The following is a 20928-nucleotide window of genomic DNA, read 5'->3' on the forward strand; positions in this document are numbered from 1 at the left end:
AAAGAACAGAGAAGGAGTTCAGTGACGCAAAGATTCGAAGAAGACGAGGAGGGGGCGGATCTGAGCAGCCCGCGTTGAATGGATTTGTGAGGCATGGGGAGTGGCGTACCGGAGCTGTGGCGTTGCAGATCGGGACGCGTCACTGCGGATCCACCTGCGACATTGCCGGAGAGGAGCGCCGCCACGGATCCGACCGGAACGGGACCAGATCGATCACCCGCATGTGCTCCAGGAAGCGCGCCCCGTCCGTCCCGCTCGGTCGCGCAGCACACAGCAGGCAGCTCCAAGGTCAGTGGATGCAGGAGACCGATGCGGTGGCAGGCGGGCATAAGAGTGAGGCTGCCTGCTCGTCGACGCGGGCGGCGATGCGGCGGGGGGAGGGGAAAGGGCGAGAGGGTTTGAGTGAGTGAGATGAGAGGAGAGGAGAGAGCCAGTGAGATGAGAGGATAAGGTAGGTAGAATGTGGCGGGGGGAGGGGAAAGGGCGACGCCGCGTCGCTTCAGTGCTCCTGCCGCCCGAGAGGCCTGCGTGCCAGGTGGGCCGTCGTGGCGGGCCGCGCAACAGCCCCGTTTGGGCCGGCCCAGACATGTTTCGCTGCTGCCTCGCTGTTTCTTTTGTTTTCTGTTTCTTTTCCTTTTTCTCTTTCTTTTCGTTTTTTTGTTTTTGTTTACATTTCTTTTCCTATAATTTTTTATTCTTTATTTATATTATTTCGTTTTTATTATAGTATACAAAGTTCAATGCATGTTACAAAAGTGTTCAACGGTATATTAAGGAAATGTTCATGGCTTTTTACAAAAGTTCATCATCCATTGCAAAACTGTGTTTTTTAAATTTGTTAAGTGTATATTACACAAATTTCAAATATGTATTAAAAAATTGCTCAAGTTATATTACATAACTTATATCACTATGTATTTTTTGAGTTTTTTCAAAATAAGTTCGATTCGTAATAGGTCGCTCCGCAAGACTATCACTAGGTTTCTTTAAGACATGTTGTTAGTTTTTGGCCATTTTTCTACACGGCTGGAGTTCGTTACATCCAAATGGGCCGGCCCAGTCGCCCCCTGCCTTCAGCGAAGGCTCCCGTGTTTTGCTTAGCGCATGTTAACCTGGCCGGGCTGCGGTTATGCTTATTACATATACTAAGGGTATCACAAAAAAATAAAAATAAAAACACATATACTTGGTTAATGTTGGTTAGTTAGCATGTTTATTTTTGTTTGTCAAATTTCAATAGCATATATAATTAATTTAAAATCATTAAGCAATTTCAGATGACTACTTACTTATATATGAACATTATAGTTTGTTGTTTCCCCGAATTGTTGTATTAGTAAAATGATTTAAGCTGCATATTTTTCTAATATAATCAAAAGCATTTTTTATCACAGATAAAATAGTTGTGTTAGTTTCACATTATATGATGCAGAAAAAAATACTATTTATATTTCAGCATATATATAAAGTGATGGGTTCCGACATACGCACTGATGTAACGATGACAGACCGCACTGAAACACCACGAGAAGAGGTGCATATAGCTAACCTTACTCTGTATGTATATTATATATGATAATATGAAAGGTCTATTTATATTTTTGTTTTTTCAGAATTTACGAGACATGGATATGGACTTTGGAGATGCACAGAAAGAATCCATTGAGGGTTCAGATGCAATGTCGCTGGAAGGGGCCGGAAATTCACAACATAATAATGTCGAAGAGGTTATATCTCATAACAAACCAAAAAAGGATGCTAATTTACATGTTATCCCACAAGGTAATTTTTAATATTATTATCAATATTATTTTTGTGATATTGCCTTTTGTATTCAACTTATTTTCCTCATTTTGTTTACTAAGTTGGCTCACTTTTTTATGAATTTGACAGACTATGTTTGTACCCCTAGAGATATTACAGTCATCGAATCAATCAAGTCTGCCCCCAAGAATACCCAGTTCGTGGACATTGGAGATGCCTTGTTAGCAACCGACGATTTGAGATGCCTTATAAAAAATGATATGTTCTTACATGACAGTGTAAGACCAATTGCACAAACTTTGTAATTAATAATATGAACAATATATAATATCATAAAATATAAATATAATCTAAATGTTGTTTACAGATGATAAATGCTTACATATATTGCATGCTTGCTCACAAGCATCTACAAGACAGGGCGGGTGAAAGGGTACACATTATTAGCACGTTTGTATCTGGCCAGATAAAAGAAGATGGGGAAAGAGACATAGACCCATCAAAATATCACCGCATCGTGCATCATGTCAATACTTATCTACAGCAAGATATGGTTAGTTTTTTTGTCTCGTTATCCATGCATATAATTATGGATTGTTTTTATTTAATTCATAATTATAAAGATTTATTAATATTTATATCTAATTGCGATCGTCTTGTATGATATTTACACCAGTTATTCATTCTGATTAACATGCCGGGCTACCATTGGTATCTAGCAGTCGCCAATGCCAAAAAACGTGAGATTCAAGTATTGGACTCACTTGGTTCTCGGGTCAAACGCAATGACCTTGCTACTACGGTAACTATATTTTTTTACTCATCTTAACATATGTTTTGTTTGCCTTGTTCCCTAATATTTCTCATATATAAAATAGTTACTAGGACACGAGAAGCGTATAAAACTTGTAGAGCACAGTCCGGAGTTTATCAGAGGTCATAAGTGGCCCGATCTGAATGTTACAAAATGGACAGTTGTAGAGCAGTTTCATGAGGCAATGCAAACCGATGGGTAAGCACTTGTTACAATGGTTTGTTTATTTGATTTATTTGTGTGGTATTGTAAAGGATTATTTTATAATATTATAGCGCATCATGTGGACTGTTTATGCTAAATTATATGGAATACTGGACATCACATGGACTGTCAGACACGTTCACCCAGGTATTCCATTTTAATACATTATCTCGTTAATTTATCTCAAAATATTATATAAATTGATTATATATATATATATATTGTAGGAGGATATGAAACATTTTCGAAAAAAATTAGCTGTCATTTTGCTCGATTCAGAGCTGAATAAGCTAAAAGGAGATCCCATATACCATCAACCTGACGATGAAGAAACTTTAGCTAATTCTGATATCGAGATCCTGGAGAATCCATCTGACGTAGTCAAAGACAAATGTCCTGCCCCAATCACTACAATACCCACGGACCAACATGAATTACTTGCCGGCCTCTGCAACTACATCATGTCTGTCGTGATGCCGGGTGTTTGGAGTAAGTATCATGTATCAATATTTAATGTGCGGATTTATAATAGTACTCTTCTTATCATCCAATTTATAGGAAGGTATGGGTCCGGACCTCGACACCCGATCCAATGGGCTTAAGTCTTAAGAAACTTCAGTGCATACTTAACATGGAGCAGACCATGGATAATGACTGCTTCAACACAGCCGTGCGTATGCTGGCATGTGACGAGGGAGTATTGTTCACAGACCCTCCTGTGCACTACATGGATCTACGATTTTGTGTAAATCATCTTAACTCTTAATTCTATGTGTCATTACTATCAACATGTTGAAAAAATATTTGTTTTTTTTATTTAGTTCATGATGCTAGAGTCAACACGAGGTCAGAAGTTTTGCGAGAAGGAAACTATCCAGAGGTTGGCAACATTATTTGATAGCTGGCCTGAGATGGACAACGACATCTCATCGTGCAACAAGGTAAGTAAAGTATTTTGTCCATTGTTATCATGATTTATTGTTGTTTCTAATACCTCCACTTGTAGATTTATCTTCCCTATGCATCCATCGGCCGATACATCTTGTACGTCATCAACAAAGAGGCACGTCGTCTATATATTATGGATCCTATTCAAACATCACAATCGTTAGAGGAGAAAAAATTGAGGCATGCACTGAAATTAAAAAGTTTTGCAAGGGATTTCAAAGAAGCACTCGAAATAAAGTTGCCTGGTTGGAATTATGATCTATCTAAATGGCAACGTTTATTTCCGTCCGGTGTTCCAACGAGTATAGATGGGTAATGAATTCATAACAAAAACATTTACTTTTGTTATTACTATATTCTTTACATTGTTAATTTAAAGTTTTACAGGAATTTGTCTGGCTATTTTGTTTTTCATTTTATGCTCTGGTGGAACGGTGAAGATTTGGTCAAGCCGATTTACGCGGTGAGTATTATCCGTTACATGTTTTAAGACCTTCAGCGTGAAATTTTCATACTAACTACATGTATGCGTTTATGCAGGATGGGTATGAATTGAGGAATCAGTTTTTGTTATACTTGCTAAAACATCGTGGGAATGAAGCTAAAGGAAACTTACCGGATATTGTGAAAGAATTTCTTAAGCGCATCATCTGGATATTAATAGTTTTGTAATAGATGTTTAGTTGGAACATCGCTCAGTTTGTTACATGGACATGTCGTTAATTCTTCTTATATTATCAATTTACATTGCAAAAATGGACTTCAGTTATTAAATAATTATGTTTCTGTTATATTGTTTGTACGTGTGGAATTTAACATGTAACTCCTGCAAACTTTTTCAAGAGCCCGTGGCAACGCACAGGCACTCTACTAGTACTATGTAAATGGAAGAATATTCTGCCGATAAATACTAAATAATGCACACACAAAATAGAGTAAGGTGAGATCTTAAACGGTTTAAATGCCATTTTAATCTGAGAATCAGATCCATATTACATAAAATAAAATATAAACAAAAATAAATGGCATGAATACCACCAATAATTTTGAGTATATATCTAATTGCAGAAATGGCCATCTCTAAACATATAGTTTTTCATCTTCACTGTACTTCACATGCTATTTTATAATTGTACAATCATGACTTTTCTACACTATAACGGCTTCAGATGAGGCTAGACACACATAGCTCCTTTTCAGTTGATGCATCCAACCATCTACCAAATAAACACACGCACTTGCTTACATAATACATTCTCTTAATATTAATGACATATAAGCAAATAAAGTGTAGAGAAAAGGTTCACAAATAAATACACACATAATCTTTTACCAGTTCATAAAATGTAGAGAAAAGGTTCACAAATAAATACACACATGATCTTTTTATCAGTAATTAGGTGGCATCCAACAAAATGCGTCTAACTCATCATACCACCCTCATTCACCATCGAATTGTTCCTCACGATATCAACCGCAGCTGCCACCATCACCGAGTCGAGCACCACTAACAACAACAGCGGCATCGGCGACTGATGCGAGAGTTGACATGGGTATCACGTGCAATTACTATGTGAGATTTAGGTAGTCTTTCACCTCACGGGCCAGCATTGGGTGGGTGGCCACAAAAATATGCATCGACGGGGAGCTTACGTGGCTTGCAAGTTAACAATGGACTTGAGAGGCGACATTGGGAATGGACGGGCTCCGTATTCCAAGGGGCTTAATGGAGCCATATGAGTGTGCAGAGAGGTGGGTAAAATTTCAATGAAACGAATGTTTTTGGTAGAATACAGATCAAGGGATGAGGGGGCATCAGGCGACGACGGGGGTGACCTCTCCCACCGGTGATCGGCGGGTAGGAGGCCGCTTCTGGGCGTTATGCGACGCCGCCGGCGATGCGGAAGACGAGGACGGGGATTCCGGCGGCGAAGAGTCACCGGTGAGTTCGCCGACGCCATCCGATGCGATCTGCCACGCGTTTCGCGTGGTCTACTCTGAGCAGGATGTGGCGAAACTCGTCGACTTGGCGATCCCCATGGATGACCCGGCCCGGCCGGGACTTGAGGAAGACGCCGTTGAGGTTGTCCGCCGGGTAGTCCACCGGCGTACGTCGGCGACGGTGATCCGGCCAAGGCGAGGACCTCTTCCGAAGGTATGTCTTCCTAAACCCACCTTGTCAGATTTTCTCGAGGCCGGGGCTTGGAAAGTTATCCAGAGAAGAAAGAAATCGAGGCCGGCGGCGGCGCCGGCGCCGGTGACCGGCGGATCGGCCGGGATCCGAGCCGCCAGGGTGAGTCGTTTGAATTCTATTTTGGGCCTGGCTGGGCTCAAACAGACTGTGGTGGATCTGGGCCGGCCTGACGATGGGTATGAGGCCCATCGCATGGCAAAGCAGAGTGGGCCGGAGTTAGCTGGGTATGAGGCGCAGGCTAACCCGGACTCCACGTGCACCGAAGCCAAAGGCCCTTGCATGCGAACGAGCAATCGTGTTTCACCGTGCTTCGTGCTTCTGTCGTCGCTGTGCCCTAGGTTTCGGCGCCGCGGGGGACGATCGGGGTTTCCTCGCTGTGGTCCGGGCCGGGCCACTCGGATCCCACCTCTGATGGCGGGACGGGGGGCTGCGGCTGCAACCGGTCCCAAGAATCCGGTGGTCGCCGGGGCGGCGCCGGCTGGCCGTGGTGGCGGCGTTCCACAAGGGCAGCGGCCGGTGCTGTCGGCAGGACGTGGCGCGCCGCCGAGGCTGAGACCCGCAGTTGCTGCCGGACGTGCAACCCCGCTAGGGCCGCGACCTGCGCAGGCTGTGGGGGCGGTGCAGGCCGCCGGGCGTGGTGCTCAGGGACTCCGGCCACCGGCGCCGGCTGCAATGCTGCCTGCGGCTGTGGGGCGCGGCGCTGCTCCGCCGAGGCCGCCGACGCCTGCGGCTGTGGGGCGTGGCGCTGCTCCGCAAAGGCCGCCGACGCATGCTTCGGTGCCGGGTCAGCAGCCACATGCTGCGCCTCCGCCGCATTATGTTGCGAGACCGCCTCAGAAGCATGTTGTGCCAGCACAGAGCCCGCCAGTGCAACCTGTCGCGGGCGAGGGAGGTGTGGTCGTGGCTCGGGTGCCGGCTCATCGCGGCGGTAATGGCCCACCCCAAGGAAAGTGGGGTGATGATGGATACAATGCCTATGGGGACGGACAACATCATGGCTCATCGTCTACGGGTGGCGGGCGTGGCTACGCATTGGCAGAGTGATGGGTCAGACGAACGACCTTTCTACGGACCACCGGGAGGTTTTGTCGAGGGGGCATCTGGCCCCAATTATAGGCAGCTTAGGCGGTTACCGAGGTCATCGTGGGGGTCGTGGTGGTCGCGGTGGCAGGAACCGTTACCGCCAGCCTCCACCGCCTGTCGTGGTGGATCCGACGGCCGATGCTACCGATCAGGAGATGGAGCTATCCGGGCAGGCTATGGATGTGGTGACTGCTCTCGCTTCCGCGGACGTGCCGCTAACGCAGTCCTTAGTGACGGAGGCTGTCGGGGATGTTGACAAGACTGAGGCGGATAGAGCCTCCAACTGGGCGCGTAAAAAGGAAAAAATGTTGTGCTGTCGTTGTGGCGAGAGAGGACACTTTATTGCCGAGTGTGAGACTGAGCTTTGTGATACTTGTCTCAAGCCTGCGCATGACTCGGGGGAATGCCCTATTCTGCGAGATCAGATGCCGAGTATCACCATTTATGGAGTCTATTGCTCTGAAATGATGTTTTTTAGTCTCCTAGTGCGAGGGAGATACCTGACGAACCCCAGAGCACGACTACAGGGATTGTCAAAGTTACTAAGAGTGATGTGTCTGAGGCATAGATTATACACAGGCTTACTGATTTAGTTCCAGGTGACTGTGTGGGAACTCAGTCGCCTCGAGGATAACACTCATAAGGTTGACTTTCCTACCTCGGAGGACTTGGAGTGCATGCTGAGTTTTGGGCTATGCAGAGTACCTAGTGCTGAGTGCATCCTCGAGTTCCATGAGTGGAAGCGAGTTGAGCCGCAGGGCAAGCCCCTCACTCAGGTTTGGTTACGATTCTTAGGGGCGCCTTCCAAGCCGCTTCACGATGCTCGAGTTGTTGCTAGCTTGGGGATTCTGGTTGGGAAACCTGAGAAGGTAGATATGACTTTCACTAGAGCTAATGGAGTGGCCCGCTTGCTGGTGAGTATCCTCGATATTGAGTTTGTGCCTGACGTGGTCAAGTGGACCTACAAGGGTGAGGTCTTCAACCTTGAGATTGAGTTTGAGGACACAGATCTTTTTGCTGAGGCTCTGGCAGGGACGGATGTGGATATGCATGATAAGGATGATGGTTCGGGTAACACGGAGTCGCAAGGGGATGAGGTTGTGCATCAGTCGGCCAACGGGCCGAGTTCCACCTTGCAGGCGCCTGGGTCTGGGGCTGCCCCTTCTGTTACGGCACCTATGAGCACTTTGAGATTCGGTTCGTTTGAGCCTATTTCCGCTCCTCCTAGGCTTTGGAGCGATCGGGTGGAGTCTAATGACGTGCTAGAGGGCACGCTTCCACCCTTAGACTTTGCAGGGATTGACGGCTTTGCCGAGAGAGGGGGATCGTGGGTAGGCGGCCCCTTCTTCCCCCTCTCCTTTCGATGCTTCGCCTCGGTCGAGGACCGAGGGGGAGGTATCTCTGGTGCCATGCGCCAACGTGTCGACGTTGAGAGGGAGACCGGGGCAGGAGGCCTCTGTTCTTTCCTCTCCTGCGGTGGTTAGGCCGACCTCACGTGCGGCGTCTGTTGGCTCCGAGGGCGGGCAACCACATGCTCCGCCGCAGGGGTTGGTCCTGCCGGCGCCGACTTTCGTGGGCGCATCATCCGCCGGCTTGGCTGCTCGTCTTGGAGAGGTGGGGGGCAGGCGGTCCCTGTTCTCACCTCCCCTTGCCAGCCTATGGGTGGGGCGTTGACTGAGCCGGCCGCATTAGGGGGGAGCGTGGGCAGATGTCCCAGCGTTCTTCCCATATGCGCTTGCCGGGACCGGCGCCGGGGCCTGGGGCTCCTCTACATCCGAGCGGTGGGGGTGAGGCGGGAGGCCTGACCCCTATCGAGGCTTCTAGGGAGGAGGTCATAGCTTTTGGAGGTATCCCGGATCCTGTTTCCGAGGGGCGGCGGATGATCTGTCGCATCCAGGACCAGCCGAATGTTGATGACATGCAACTGAGGTGCGCCAGGCAGGCGGCCAAGCTTCGTGATATTGAGGTCACAACTGGTATGTCAGTCAACACTTCCAATTCGATTCTGCATTTTTCTGATGATGAGATTATTCATAATGCAAATCAGCTAGGAGTTTCACTTGGTAGTAATGATAATGAAATCTCGCATTCAGTTAATGACCTGTTGGATCTTGAAGCGGATCGTGCTTTAGATATGATTCGCAATCTAGCAGCTCTTAAACCTATGAACGATTCCGACATTGCTCAGTTGGGAGTCAGGGTGTTAGATACGCTTTGTGCAGATATTGCCCCTCCTCCCCCTGCGACCGAGGAGGAGAATGATTCTTTAACTATTGGGGATAGGGAACCTATAGAGGATCATTCCGGGAGCCCCACTGACACCGGTTGTGAGAACCGAGTGGAGGATATACCCAAGCCTAAACGCGAGTGGAAACGCAAAATCTACCCAGCCTCGGCAGTGCGTAGAAGTGCTAGGAACCGGATGACCAAAAAAATTATGATGAGTTATGAGAGGAATTTTTGGGAAAGCAGAGGTCTGAGGGACTTGGCTAAAAGAAGATTTCTAGCAGAGGCTTCTATCGAACATAGGCTGGATTTTATTGCTCTTTCTGAAACAGGAAGAGGCAATTTCTCTCCTCAATTCCTAAATACGTTGTCGGGAGGTGTCGATTTTGATTGGCATTGTCTCCCCCCGAGAGGAAGATCTGGCGGAATCTTACTTGGGGTTAAATGCGAGACGTTGGAAGTCCGAAGTGTGGTCATGGGAGATTTTGCTGTCAAATTTCGGGTTAGGTCGAAGGTCGACGGGTTTAATTGGGCCCTAGTGGCGGTCTATGGGGCCGCCCAGCCAGAATTCAAACCGGACTTTTTGGCGGATCTAGTCCGTATTTGCGGGTCTGAACAGCTTCCAATCTTAGTGGGGGTGATTTCAATATCATTAGAAGGAGGGACGAAAAGAACAATGATAATTTTGATGGCAGATGGTCATTTATGTTTAACACCATTATTGAAAGCTTGGATCTGAGAGAGATAGAGCTTCCGGGAAGAAAATTCACATGGGCTAATACTTTGCCTACTCCTATGTTTGAGAAGCTAGACCGTGTCCTCGCGAGCATTGACTGGGAACAGAAGTTTCCTCTAGTTACCGTCCAGGCTTTATCGCGTGGAATCTCGGACCATACCCCTTTGCTAGTTGACTCTGGTGAGGCAACGCACATGGGGAATAAGAATATCTTTTCTTTAGAACTAGCGTGGTTTGAGAGAGAAGGCTTTTTTGATCTTATAGCCAGGGAATGGGCTAAAGATTCAGGAGGAAGGACTTCAATAGAGAGATGGCAGAATAAGATTCGACACTTGCAAAGTTTCTTGCGTGCATGGGCTAAGCATCCTAGTGGGATTTATATGGTCGAAAAGGAAAGGCTCCTTTCCCTTATTCAGGCCTTAGATGTAAAAGCCGAGTCCACGATCCTAGATTCAACGAAACTTCATGTTAAATTAGATGCGGAGATGAGATTGAAAGAGCTATTGTGAGAAGAAGAATTGAAGTGGGCATTGCGGGCGAAGGTTCGCAAAGTGGTCCAGGGGGACGCCAACACTCGGTTCTTTCATATGATCGCCAATGGCAAGCATAGAAAGAAAAGGATCTTTCAGCTTGAGCAAGACGAAGGGACGATTGTAGGGCAGGAAAATTTAAAACTATACATCACTGATTATTATAAGCAGCTTTTTGGGCCTCCGGAGGATAATTTCGTATCTCTAGATGAGTCGCGGAATGAGGATGTCCCCCAGCTTGCTTCAGATGAGAATGATATTTTAACTGCCCCGTTCTTGGAGAAAGAGGTGTTTGAAGCTATTTCTCAAATGAAGAATAATAAAGCTCCGGGACCGGATGGATTTCCGGCGGAGTTTTATAAAAGGTGCTGGCATATTATTAAAGGGGATTTGCTTCCGATGTTCCAGGATTTATTCGCTGGACAGCTTCACTTGTTTCATCTGAATTTTGGAACCATCACTTTGCTTCCTAAGAAAACAGAGGCGATTCGAATTGAGCAGTTCAGGCCCATCTGTCTTCTGAATGTAAGTTTCAAAATATTCACCAAGGTTGGGACAAATAGGCTCACGCAGATTGCGCATTCTGTGGTGCAGCCATCCCAAACTGCTTTCATGCCGGATAGGAACATCCTTGAAGGGGTGGTGGTCCTGCATGAAACGCTCCATGAAATCCATACGAAAAAACTAGATGGGGTAGTTTTTAAAGTGGATTTCGAAAAAGCGTACGACAAAGTCAAATGGCCATTCCTCCAACAAGCGTTGAGGATGAAAGGTTTTGATCAAGCCTGGCGACGACAGGTAGAATCTTTCACGCAAAAAGTAAGTGTTGGAATTAAAGTGAATGATGACATAGGTCGCTATTTCCAAACACATAAGGGCTTGAGACAAGGAGATCCAATGTCACATATTCTGTTCAACATTGTAGTTGATAGGTTGACGATTCTAATAGGGAGGGCTAAGGATGCTGGCCAGGTAGGTAGTTTGGTACCTCATCTAGTTGATGGAGGTGCCTCTGTCCTACAGTACGCAGATGATACTATCATCTTTATGGAGCATGACTTGGCAAAGGCGAGAAACATGAAGCTGGTGTTATGCTTGTTCGAACAATTGACCGGACTGAAAATAAATTTTCACAAGAGCGAATTGTTCTGCTTTGGAAGAGCCAAGGAGGAACAAGAGGCATATAAGCAATTGTTCGGGTGTGAATTGGGGGCTTTACCTTTCACGTATTTAGGTATACTCATTCATCATCGTAAGCTAACAAATAGCGAATGGAAGTGCACTGAGGATCGATTTGAGAAGAAATTGGGCTGCTGGAAGGGCAAACTGATGTCGTATGGAGGCCATTTAATTCTTATTAATTTGGTGCTCACAAGTATGCCCATGTTTCTTTTGTCTTTTTTCGAGGTACCAGTGGGAGTTCGGAAAAGACTCGATTTTTTTTTGGCAAAGTGATGAAATGAAGAGAAAGTATAGATTAGCTAAATGGGACATTATTTATCGACTGAAGGACCAAGGGGGTCTAGGTATCGAAAATCTTGAGGTGAAAAACAAATGTCTTCTTAGCAAATGGTTGTATAAGCTTTCTCAAGAGACCGAGGCCACATGGGCACAGATTCTGCGTAATAAGTACCTTCAATCCAAAACCTTATCCCAGGTGACAGTGAGGCCGATGGATTTGCCTTTCTGGAAAGGCCTGATGAGAGTTAAATCGCTCTTTTTTAACCGGACCAAGGTGGTTGTCGGTAACGGTACTTCTACGAGATTCTGGGAGGATACCTGGCTAGGGGATACGCCCCTTGCGCTTCAGTATCCTTCTCTCTATAGTATTGTTCAACAGAGAGATGCGACCGTTGATTCAGTATGTCAGTCCACGCCTCTAAATATTAGCTTCAGGAGAGCATTAGTCGGCAATCGTTGGGAAGCTTGGCTCCATCTTGTAAGAAGACTGATGGATGTTCAACTCTCTCAACGTCCGGATCAGTTCTGTTGGAAGCTTACTAGGAATGAAGAATTTACGGTTAAATCCATGTACTTGGATGTCATTAATTCTAGTTCTATTCCTACGTCGAAACATGTTTGGCATGTCAAAGTTCCCTTGAGAGTTAAAGTGTTCATGTGGTTTGTACACAAACAAGTCATTTTAACTAAGGATAACTTGATTAAATGCAACTGGACTGGATCCTCTCGTTGTAGCTTTTGTGACAGGGATGAAACAATCAAGCACCTCTTTCTCGATTGTCCTCTGGCAAAGATTCTATGGCAATCGGTGAACATAGCCTTTAATATTACTCCTCCACATAATATTAACACGTTATTTGGGACGTGGTTGGATGGGATTGAGTCCCAAACAGCGAGACACATTTGTGGAGTATGTGCTTTATTATGGGCTATCTGGAATTGCAGAAATGATTTGGTCTTTAACAGAACAACAACTACTCATTTTTTTGCAGGTTATATTCCGAGCCACTACTTTGATCCGTATGTGGTCATTACTCACTCCGACGGAGGCCAGGGAGCGTTTGGTTACTGGATCTATCCGATGGGAGATGGTAGCACGGGATATTTTCAGCCGGTTTGGATGGCGATCATGTAATAGGATAGGCAATTAGTTTTCCTATCTATCGTTTGCCAGCCGGTTGTGGCTGTTATTTTTGTTCCTTGACTCTCTGTGAGCAGCTTTTTTCGAGACTTTAAGACTTTTGTTGAACTAATTTGCTTGCTAATAAAGGTGGTTGTATGCATCTTTCTGATGCAGAGGCCGGGGATGTCCCCCTTTTCTAAAAAATTAAATGATATCAAAGTGGGGTCCATTTTGATGTGGACATGTGAAGTAAGGAAAAGGCAAGAATTATAGGGAGCTTAGTATTTGTAGAATTTATAAACAGGAACAGCAGCACATCACATGTTTTATTCTATCAGCTTCCACATCTGAAAGCTGACATTTTCAAACACATACTTATCCTCTCTAATTTCAGTTTAATTTCAAAGCAACTTTGGGTTTAGATTGAAGACATCAAGAGGATCTTTGTAAGAGCAGGGACACCCATCTTCATCTTCTTTTTCTTTCTTTTTTTCGTTATGTGTGTCCATCAAATGGATGGGTAATGCATCATCAAAGTTCTTCAATGGGGAGCCTTGCATCTTGATTTGGTTGAGCTGCGACTTTTGCTGCTGTCTGTCCAATATAGATGTAGGGATTGGGAGTGAAAGGGGGGAGTGAAAAAAGGAGATGTCTTCACCTAGAGTTCTGTCAGCTGAGCACTGATCCTTTTGGTGGTAATTCTAATTCGCAGTTGGATGCCCGCCCCGCCACGCTTCTCTCTCGTTTTTATTAGATGTAACACTCTTGCATCAGGGATGGCAACTGGTAGTGAAGCCACGAAGGCAGCTGAGGCTGTGCTTCAGTGGCATGAGCTTGAGTGGCATAAACAGGACAGCAAGAGGATGCTCCACGCGGTTTGCCGTGTCGGGGATCTGGACCGCATAATCAATCATGTTACTATATTCTAAGTGACATTTGCAACATCTGCAAGTAATATCATGGCTTTGATGTGATCTTTGTCATTGTGGGAGGTAATACACAGAATGCTTTGGGATGAAACTGCTGAGGAAAAGAGATGTTCCTGATGAGAAGTACACCAACGCCTTCCTTGGCTTTGGAAGGACACCAACTTCGCACATGAATTGACATATAGTATGTTCACTAAGTTGCCAAAAGTTTTGTGGCACAGTTTCTCCAATATGCATGCCACTTATGTTTGCAGTTGTACAATATGCATCAAACCAATAAGGAAAATACATTTATCTCTTCATATAAACTGACCAACTCTTTTCCTGGTAAAGCATTTCAATTTTCGGTAACTTCTACTGTGCTAAAAATTTACCCTTGCTCAACAGACTATGGTGTTGACAAGTATGACACTGGAGAGCGCTTTGGGCATTTCGGAATCGCTAATGAGGATGCAGTATTATCAATTTGCAATAGCCTATGTCGATGCTGTGAAATTATATTCTATGATATGATAAATGCAAATTTTTATTATTTAGATCATGGATGCAAATGCAGGTGTACAAGTTGGCTGTGCATGTTAAATCCAAGGGTGGCAATATCACTCGTGTACCTGGTCATGTCAAGGGAGGATATATTCACTATTATTGCCTTTGCACAGGACCTGATGGCTACAGGTTTGCCCGTATCCAGAGGGCTGAGATACATGAACCTCTTTGTCAAGTCATGCTTCGTGTTGGTGATCTTGAGCGTTCTATCAAGTTCTATGAGAAAGTATTTTTTGCTTTTCTAAGGCTGGGCTATTCCAAAAGTTGGAGATGCTAAATATTTTTTTGTATCTCTAGGGGAGCAGTCTCATTCTCATACATGATGATGTATTGTTTGTTTCCATGCAGGCCCTTGGGATGAAGCTACTAACGAAGGACGTACTTGATTATAAGGTACCTTCTGTTCTAAGATATTTTTTAGATGTAGTGTTCTTTCATCTTAGTAGACTGAATATTTAGGAGGACTTGAGCAGCGCGGCTTGCGACGGAGAGGGAGGGGTGGGAGGAGAGGAGGCAGAGCAGGGTGGGCACCGCCGAAGACGGCCGCAGAGCACGCGCCATCTCGTCAAGCGAAGCGGACGATTTTTGCTGTTCGTTTACTTCCTGATGATCACGCTGGGCGCAGCCAAGGGGACTACAATCGACCAGGCCAAAGTTTGACGACACACTACTAGGAAAAAGCCTATACACAGAGGCATAGCAGTAGCGCTGGTTAAAATAGGGCGCTACTGCTACTTTGTAGTAGCGCGTTTCAGAAAAGCGCGCTATAGCTACAACTATAGTAGCAACGCGTGCGCAGCAAAAAGCGCTACCACTATAAATCCCACCGTGTTGGCGGTAGGCTAGGAATAGTAATAGCGGTTCCGCGCAAAGCGCGCTACCATTATGGTCATTGTTGCAGCGCGTTTCCTGCGTAGGGCGCTACTGCTAAGAAAGAAAAAAAATGAAAACAAAAAAAAGTAAATGAAAATGAAAGAAGTAGGAAACTGAGAAATGAAAAAAAATGTAAGGATAAACAAAAGAAATAACTGCTTTCTATATCAGTAGCGTGTTAGCTATAGCGCGTTTTCAAAACAGCGCTACTGCTAGTTCGACTTAACCATCCGCGGGCTTAAAATTTTGCTAAGTCCTCCTTTTGCCCCCTCTCCCCCCTGTACCCCTAATTCCTCTGTCGCCGCCGCCCGAGCCCGAGCCTGCCCTCACCGCCGCCGCCCGAGGCCGCCCTCAACCTCACCGCCGCCGCCCGCCGCCGCTCTCGACCTCACCGTCGTCGCCCGCCGCCGCTCTCGACCTCACCGTCGCCGCCCTCGACCTCACCGCCGCTGCCCGAGCCCGCCCAGGACCGCCGCCTCAGCAGCCTCGGGTCATGGCCCATGGCGGACGGTGATGGACTGGTAGCAGCATGGGACGACGGTGCCGGATCGGGACGACAACGCGTGGGAAGGCTGGTAGCGCGGGTAGGGCTGAGCCCGGCAAATGGCGGAGGTCGATCGGTGCAGCGGCTGCATCTGATCCATTGGGTGTGCGTGTGCGTGCGTACTAGGTCAGCCCGTCGTGCGTGCGTGCGGGGCGACGCTCTACAGTTCGAAAATTGGAAGAGCGTTATGTTTTTTTAGACAAAAGAAGAGCAACATGTGTGTGGGCTGGGCTACAACCTGGGCCCATATCGAATTCTATATAGATAGGTAACAGCTTTGGAAAAACTCCACGCCCCGGGCCTGGGCCCTGGGTGCCTGGGGCCCAGCTCCGCCCCTGCCCTTCACAATGCTCCATCTTGTACATATGCTAAGGCTACCATGTAGGTAAAAAAAATCTGATGTGGCAAGGTAATAAAAAGAAGAGATATGAGTTTATGACCCCAGAATAAAATAGTTTAGTTGCTAAAGCATTAAATGAATAAAATAGTTTAGTTGCTAAAGCATTAAATGAAGGGAGCTTAGCAACAACAAATAAAGCACCTATGCATTGTGAACATTAGTTGCTAAACTTTTTAATACGCTTAGCACCTTATCTAAGGAGTGCGGTGTTTCGGTGCTCAGACTCATTTGCATCCGACCAGAAAAAAATCACAAAAATTCAAAATAAAAAATTCCAATTTTTTTTTGCATGGTAGACAATTTATCACGTGAGGTCCGCTCCAAATTTTAGGTCATTTGGACTTCTGAGCAGCTCTCAGCAAAAAAGACAAATTGAGTCAGAATAATGCATAAACAGTATACATGTTTCTATGATCCAATCGCCTCAGCAGCCTCGGGTTCAAGACCGTATAGATATCCCTGGTGCGGAAAAATAGCATATCTCCGGTCAACCAATCCTACCTGAAGCAGCGCTAGGGGCCAGATTCGGCGATCTAAGGATACTTCATGACGATGTACTGTGGATAGAGAAAGGCCTCATCGCCTCGAAAGATCCAGGATACCCACTCTACGTGGTTAACGTTCCGCGGCAATTGTCGTACGTCAACACATTCCCCGCGGAGAAGTTCTTCCTTCGATTCGATTACATATTCGACATGTTTCACGTGAAGAAGCTGGATTTTACGTTTGTCCGCCTTTATGCCTTGCACATGAACTACCTCATCGGGGTTGAGTAGATACCTCATATCTGTGTCGCTGACCCGTACTTCATGCACGAGGGCTTCTTGGGAGTCTGCACAAAGCGCCGTGAATACGCGAGGGAATACATCGTCAATTTCATGCTCGCCAATAAGGACAAGGAGGCGATTCTCGTGCCTTATCATCCCCTGTAAGTCATCCGCGCGGATATCCTTCCTTCGATTTCAATCATTCATTTGCACGGTGGAGGCTAATTAATTTGAGGTGTACTTATTTCGCGCCGTCCTCATCATCCTCTACTCCCGATACTCCCACGCTCTTTACTTGGACTCGTCGAAGAACATTAACAAAAAGGATTACACCCACATCAAGTCTGTTCTCGATAGTGCTATGTTTTACTATGACGCACGGGGTGGAGAGGTCAAGGACAAGAAGAGAAGGGACGGCAGGCCCGCCTTCGGCCATAAGACCAACTTCTGCTGCATCCAGTAACCGACTGGTTCTCTTAATGATGGATTCTATGTCCTACACCACATGCTGGAGTATAGACGGGATCACCAGAACCTTCGCATGTCACCTACATCCGGCGATGCCCATATTCTGCAATGGGCAAAGAACATAGGAGATATCGAGGATCATCGACTTCGAGCTGAGTTCTATCACATTCTGCGCGAACTTGCCTAAATCATCATGAAGGAGGTCGTCGGAAAAACAGGGATGTTCTACGAAGAAGAACAAATGTCGCGGGAAGACGTCCGAATACGGGTAGCCGCTCAACGTCTCGACCTGAAGCCTTTCACTAGGCTCGAGGACTATCTCCCTGACTTGGATGGATGGCACTACATGTTGGAGTGATTGTCAATATATGACAATGTGTCCGTTTAATCCATACTTTCTGTATGATGAAACTTTGAGTTATACACGACGAAACTTTATTTGTAATGTAATTAAACCGTCCTCCTCGACTAGCGACGATCACTCTAGTTAGGTCATTTTGGGTACGATCAACTTTGTTATTTATGCTTATGATATGTTGCTTCTATTTTTGCCAAGTCTGTCTCTTTCTGTTGCTCAACTATATATGTTGCATATCATCGACTCATGTGACGATGCAAGTGCATAGATCATCGACGGCGAAGAAGTGCTACGCCAGGAGTATATATACGACGAGTCGCCGGAGTGTCAGGCCCAGGTGTACAGGTTTCCGGTTTCCGAGCGACAGGCAGTAGTTAGTTTAGGTTCACGCTAATGCGAGAGAGGCATACGAACTCATGTACTGCATAGTTCCGCTCTCGCTCAAAGTGATAGCTCTTCTCGCGTATATCATTCTTTAGATGGATGATGATGTAGTTGCAAGTAATCGAGACTTCTATCGCTATTTTCGAGATGATGACGAGAGACCACTTTGTGTTGAATGATGATTATGATGATGACATGATTTGATGAGACTATTTGTATGTATATGCTATGATTACATTTGTATGTGTATGATATGCTAAAGATTATTGTATAAAGCCTATTCAAATACAAAACCAATATGCAGAAAGAAAATAGAAACTAATAAAACTAGCAGTAGCGAGGAGAACAAAGTTAGCAGTAGCGCTCCCTTACCAGTAGCGCTTCCTGCTAAAAAGCGCTGCAGATATTAGCAGCAGCGCTCTACACTAAAGTGTGCTACTGCTAGCCATGTATAGCAGTAGCGTGGGACGACGGGCACTACAACTACACGTTAGCTGTAGCGCCTTATCAGTAGCGCGTCGTCCCGCGCTACTGATAGGCAAAATACCCGCGCTACTGCTAGGGTTTTCTCTAGTAGTGACAAGGTTGATTTATCTGACATTCCATTCCCTCCTACTCCGTCTCTAATTTTTTTGTCAGCATAATAATTCGGTGCTCCAAATTTGCACATGATAAGGATTTAGCTATTGAACACAATTAAGTGGCTTCCTATGAATAGTTGCAATCCAGCAGCTTGCCTTGTGATATGAATGAAGGGGAAATATATCTCTTTGCCCTCTGTTTTTGTGTTAACTTGAGCTGGCTGGTGCTATGTAGTCGTTTTAAGTCGTCGGGTGAAGTTCACGAAACCTGCCACATACTCCGTACTTTTTTTTATTTAAATCGGGTCCTATCATAAGTATTTTTGTTGGACGTTGCACGAACCACAAAACCTGGGATTAATTGTGCATTCCAAAACCTAGTCTTTTGTGACACGTGAGCTGTAAAACCTAGGTTTTGTGAAATTCACTCACATAATTTGTGCTTCCTATAAGACTGGGTATATATCTCTGTAATAAGAACACAAAAAGGATGTATAAGCTGAAGAATGTATACATATTACAGTCTCTTGTGCTAGTAGCTCAAGAATGTATAACCTCCTTTATTTGTTTCAATGTGTTGACCCTTTTGTAGCTTTCAGGTTTGTTCTATATGCTGACCTGTTGCCATATTCATATGTCCAGTGACAGGAACTTGAAAGGCACCGCATAATATGACCAGCACTCAACTTAGTGCTAGATGAAGCGGTTGAGTCTGAAAGAGGTACTTTCTGCTTCCTTTGGTTCTTTTGTATAATGCTTGGTATTGCTTATTGAAGTTGGCAAGAGCTAGGGACTTAGGACATAATTTACATGCACATTTTATATCTCAATTATTTGGGCAGTTAGTATTTGCTAGCTAATTGGTTAACTAAAATTCGGCTAAGGGATAAGATAAGTGTCGTAGGATTTTTTTTTCTGGTCTAATGATGATTCTTTCTCTGGGGCCAAGTGTCTTGTAGCGTGGGACCGGGTTTGTATGCCCAAACTTGCTGGAGGTCTTGGAGTTAAAAACCTGAGAGCACAAAACTTTTGCCTTATGTTGAAATTTGCATTCAAATTTTTGCACGCTCCTCTCTTCCCTTGGAAAGATTGGATTCTCAACCACTCTCCACTGCATATAGGGCTAGGTAAAAATGCTTCCTTCCTTGGGAAAGCCATTTTTAAACACCTCTCTGCTCTTCGCGAGATCTCACATGTTTCCGTTGGATCGGGATCCTCCACATATTTTTGGCTAGATCGTTGGGTTCTCCCCGAACCCCTGTGCACTGCTTTCCCTTCCCTCTTTTCCCACCACACAAAACCAAATGCTCCTGTAGCTAATATTATGATGGATGGGATTGATCTGGGCTTACGTAGCCTGCTAACCTTAACTGCTTTCAATGAACTTGCTTCCTTGAGACTTCTGTTGCAGGATGTGAGACTTTCAGGGACGCCCGACTACACGACGCTGCTCAATGGCTCCTCCTTCACCACCAAAGGAGCCTACGATGTGTTGGCCTCTTAGCTTGCCGATCACACGCTTGCATGCATATGGGATGCCCGCGTGCCTAGCCGGGTGCGTGTCTTCGGCTGGCTCCTCTACCTCGACAGGCTAAACACCAGGGCCAACCTTCATCGCAAGACTCTTCTGGAGTCTTCATCATGCCTCCGATGCGGGCCCGCGCCAGAGGATCGTGCTCACCTCTTCTTCACCTGCCCAGCTGCTCGGTCTATTTGGGACGCCATTGGTTTTCGTCCTCGTTTTTCCCCTTTTGCAGCGCTTTGGACACCCCCGTCCCATAGGGGCCTTCCAGTGACCGTGTGGCCTCTCATTGTGCTGCTCATCACATGGAAAATATGGGATGGTCGGAATGCTAAAACATTTAGGGACATAGATACTCCTGCCTCAGATGTTCTTAGAGGCATTATCTCTCACCTCACCCTATGGTCCCACCGCCTCAGAAAGGCGGATGGCAAAGTCCACGCCGGCTTGTGGCGGGACTTCTTTTCTTCTCG

The 20928-nt window shown here is 45.8% G+C and overlaps 1 pseudogene; it reads left to right on the forward strand.

Moving 5' to 3' along the window:
• Positions 1-13859: 13859 nt before the first annotated feature.
• Positions 13860-20437, forward strand: LOC123159423 (lactoylglutathione lyase-like; annotated as a pseudogene).
• Positions 20438-20928: the final 491 nt, after the last annotated feature.

The sequence above is a fragment of the Triticum aestivum genome, chromosome 1D, assembly GCF_018294505.1.
Source record: "Triticum aestivum cultivar Chinese Spring chromosome 1D, IWGSC CS RefSeq v2.1, whole genome shotgun sequence".
Taxonomy (NCBI): Eukaryota; Viridiplantae; Streptophyta; class Magnoliopsida; order Poales; family Poaceae; genus Triticum; species Triticum aestivum.